This window comes from Ammodytes marinus (genome assembly GCF_949987685.1).
Source record: "Ammodytes marinus genome assembly, chromosome: 3".
In the NCBI taxonomy this organism is placed as follows: domain Eukaryota; kingdom Metazoa; phylum Chordata; class Actinopteri; order Uranoscopiformes; family Ammodytidae; genus Ammodytes; species Ammodytes marinus.
The window spans coordinates 30205277-30210058 of record NC_137232.1 but is presented as its reverse complement, the minus strand read 5'-3'; positions in this window follow the sequence as shown (position 1 = coordinate 30210058).

Genomic DNA, 4782 nt, shown 5'->3' with positions numbered 1-4782 from the left:
TTCATGACACAAGCCTGACCATATTTGGCTGCTGGCTCTCTTAAAGGCTTATGGTTTGAAATTTGAAATGATAGAGAGGGAGGGAGGAAGAAGAAGAAGAAGAAAAAAAAATCAGTAACTGGAATGTTCATTGGTTGCAGCTGGGCATCGTTGGAGCAATATGGACCCGGGCTTTATGCAGGAAGTGTGTGTTGTGTGTGTTGGCTATGCGTGTGTGTGTGTGTGTGTGTCCCTGTGTCTTTGAGCATGTCAGTGTGTTTATGCGTGTGAGAGAAGAGGGGGAGCAAGATATTGGGTTAATACGAACCAAAGCTCGGACATTTCCAGATACGTGTGTGTGTGTGTGTGTGTGTGTGTGTGTGTGTGTGTGTGTGTGTGTGTGTGTGTGTGTGTTTGTGTGTGTGCGTTTGTGTGTGTTCAAAGGTTAACACATGTATGAGAGCTCCAGCGTGCGTGTCAGCTCTGTTCGCATGCCGGCATGTGGGTGACTGACAGAGATATTAGAGCAATATGAAAAAGCTTAAGCCGGAAGTATGGGGCTAACCGTACGAGAGCAGTGTGTGCGTGAAGAGTTTTGGCTGAGCAGAGCAGAACAGTAAAGACGAGTGCTTAGAAAAGTACAGAAAAAGATCACCTTGTTTTAAAATTGTATGAGAAATGATTAGTAAAATAAAAAGGAAAAAGTTATCACGTGTGTTCTACTTTAAACACCTCAATATGTAATGTAGCCTATACCGATCGTGAAGCCGCTAGGGGTTCACCATCAATACATTAACAAAAGATGATTGGAACAGCTTCGGTCGAGAGAATATACGCAGCGGAGGGCAAGGCGTAATCATGGACAATCACGATGGTGAAAACTATACAATAAAACAAACAACAATGCAATGCTATGAAGCCACTACTTTCTGCTTTTATTTATCGCACAGTTGTGGAGTGACTTCCTCTGACGTATCATCCGGTCTTGCCCGTGTTTTACAGTCACTTTCAGGAAGTAGAGTGGTATAGAACATGGGGATAGAAGTTCTATGTCATTCTATGTCGACATTGACACTCTCACTCAACAATATATACAGTAAAACGTTGGTTATTACATTTCAGGTTTAATGCAACATCAATATTGGGGCCTTAATGGGGAATCAGAAAAACACCTACTCATGCAACCTGACATTTAAATTTTCCTTTTTATTTCTTTAAATACACATTTGAAAAGAGAAATTAGGCTGCGTTGGACGCAGATATTACTTCTCAATGAGTCTCTAAGTAGCATGTGCCTGCTTCCACAAAGACAGCAGATTAGCAGAGGTAATGTTCTGATTGCTATTCTTGGTAGCAGCGTCATCTAGCAGAGGTTGAAATAACACCCCTTCATTGAAAAAATCAGCCCAGGCAATTTTGCACACACTCAATCATGGCAGAGCGGTGTGTTACAAATCGGCATGGGAGCAACTGCCTCGTTTCTCTGCAAACAATACACAGTCAATTAGTCACCTTGGAACAAGTTGAATAAGCTCGATTCAAATCGACACGGTTGTGTGTGTGTGTGTGTGTGTGTGTGCATAGGTGCACATTTGAATTGAATGTGCAATGAGTACATTTCATGTTGAAATGACATTACAAATGATTTGATTCAGTTGTAGAGGCATGAGCTACGTTTCGCATACCTTTTTATTTTTATTTTTATACATACTACAGCGGATCAGGCCTTGAATTTGCCTCTTTTTTTTCATACTGTATCTGTTGCATTGCTGGTTGTTTTCACACATAAGCTCCTTCAATGTGATGTTACTTCTGGGGACGCAGTGGATTGGGTCAGATCATTGGATCAGAATCGCCCCAAAAAAAGCATGCTAATTACCACACTAAAAAATCCAGACCGGTTGATGTAGAGCATCCGGATATTTTTTAAGCATGCTGCATCTTACTACATGGTTTGGGACCTCCTAAATGTTTTCCTACCATACTAAATAGCAGGGAGGTATGGTTATTGGAATGTAGCCACGGTCTCCATTCAGACCCATGACGTAGAAACACGCCCGGCTGTGGGACTGCATCAAACCTCACACACAACAATCTTGACTCCTCTGAATAATTCAAATTGTGTTGTCGCTCCCGTGAAGGCTGTGCTTCGCTCCTCTGCACGACTTTATCACTCTCACACACACACACACACACACACACACACACACACACACACACACACACACACACACACACACACACACACACAGTCCACTCTGCAGCATGCATCCTTTCTCTGTCCCTGTTTTCTCCTCCCTGTGCTTCCCTTGTCTCTCTCATCCCCTCCTTATCCTCTCCTCCAGCTCTCCTGTTCAAAGCTCAGGCCTATAGCAGGTCTGCAGCGGAGTATATAGGCTAGTGCTTTCTGTGTGCCAGCAGCAATTCCTGGAGGGCAGTCAGGCAAACAAACACAGCCTGGGCCCGCCACATGACTCACAGAGAGAGACAGAGAGTGAGGGAGAGAGAGAGAGAGAGAAAGAAAGAAGAAGGTAGAATCATCAAGAGGAGAGAGCAAAAGGGGTTTAAGCTGCGAAGAGCTGATGAGAGGGCGCAGGTTGGAAAAAGGATAAGGATAATAAGTGGAAAGACTGCGAAAGGCTGTAAGAGAGATTAAGAGGGGGGAGCGAGGAGACAGAGAGAGAGAGACTGGGAGATAGAGGGGGAGAGAGAGAGAGAGATGGGGGCAAATGGAGGGCAACCTGTGCGATCTTGCATGCACATGAGAAGAGCAGACAGGCACGCAGCTCAGCGACGAGGCACGAAGAGAGCAAAATAACTCCTCCTCCCTCTCTCTCGATCCCTCTCTATACATCCTCCCTCCCCTCCCTTTTCTCTCCATCTCTCCCACTCCCCCCCCTCTTTCTCTCACTCTGCCAAAAAAGCGGAGCTCAGCACGACAGTCTTGCACGACACAGTGACCCAAGGCCTGAGCCGAGGGAGGCAGAGACACACAGAGGGGGGCCGGTGCACTTGTGGCCCAAAGAAGGTAATGGGAGTAGGATAGATGATGATTCCCCCATACGGATACATTACACACTTACATCCAGGTTGTTAATCACTTTGATGCTGTATTTCATTTGTTGAAATGATACTTTAGGGCACTGATTGAACTCTTATAAAGCAGATTACACCGGTATGGAGTGGGAACTTACTTTTCTTTTGTTTTATTTTTGAAGGTTCCACAAGCCAGAAAGGTTTGGAACCACTACTTTAAGTGTGTAGTTTAGAAATAGACATGGCTGAAACCAGGACTTTGGATACAATAAAGTCTCGGAAACCTTTCACCTAAAACCGAACAGAATTATCCATTATCCATACATTATTTTTGTTTTGCTAACTGCTGTATGTTCATTTTGTCTCGCACACAGGAAGCAGATTATAATGCTATATTAAAGTTCTCCACAATGCCAGTAGTAAAATTATTTGAATGCTAATTACTTTATTAATGTAGGCCTATTATTCTGTTGGACTAACAGTAAAGTTTAAACTAAATTATAAAGACTACAAATAATAAGCTCATAAAGTAACCACCATGTGTATGTTTAAAGGATTAGTTCAAACAACACAGTTCAAGAACTTTTTGTTTTAAGGTGTTTAACCTTTGGACAAAGCCGTCAAGTTGCGTCCCTGTTTCCAGACTTTTTGCTAAAGCTAAGCTAAACGGCCGCTGGCTGAAGGGAGGGGAATCAATCTTCTCATCTGACTCTCAGCTGAAAAAGCAAATAGGGGCATGTATCCCAAACTCTCAAACTATTCCAAAAATCCACAAAACAATACAAACATAACAAATACATTGTGAGGAGATGTACTCAATGTGACTCTGGCTAACAAATAAAAAACCTGCAAATGAGAACAAGCCAGATGGAGAGAAAGGAGGTTTAGATAAAAGGATTAGACGGACAAGAAGATGAGGTGAAGGATACTAGAGTAAGGACAGGTTTGTCTGAGAAATGAGAGAAAAGAGAATGAGATTCAGGAGAGTAGGAAGAGGAGGAGGAGTAGAAGGAGGGGTGTTGAGTTCTTCTGCTGTGCCCCATGTGTGCCGTCTCTGGCCTGGGATAGGCAGCTACCTCCGCCAGCCTCCCTCTGGAGCGCATTAGACATGGTGCTCAAATAATACACTGCTGGGGATGGGACAGAGAGAGAGACAGACATAGAGAGAGAGAGAGAGACAGAGAGAGAGAGAGAGAGAGCCCGGGGAGGTGGCAGACAGAGGGAGCGCTGTGAGCATGGGAGAATTCCTTTCTGATTTTAATACCAGTGGACCAAGACGAGAACAAATAATCAGATGAACAGAACTCTCCTCGAAAACCGCTGACTGTGAAACATCACGTAGCTCTTATTGAGAGCAGCAGTCGACGGGCATATGGCCGACAGTTACACTAATACCTCTCTCACTGCATGCTCTAACGAGCCAAAAGTTATTTCAAGCAATTTTTTGGGGGCTATTTTTGCTAAAATTTTCTTCGCTTTTTCTCACAGGGAGGTTTTCGATGGGAAGATTGATAGAACTCCCACGTCTGTATGGTAAATATGGCGCTGGAGCCAGGCGACAGTTAGCCTAGCGTAGCATAAAGATTGTAAACATGATCAAACAGATAGCCTGGCTGTGTCCAAAAAAAAAGAAAAGAGAAATACATCAACACACACTTCTAAATAGCAATAATTCACACTTGATATCCCGCTTGGTTAATGGATTTGCGACACCATCATCACTGCACTGAATAAGTTCACCAAACCAGTCTTTTTTTTTTCTTTTCG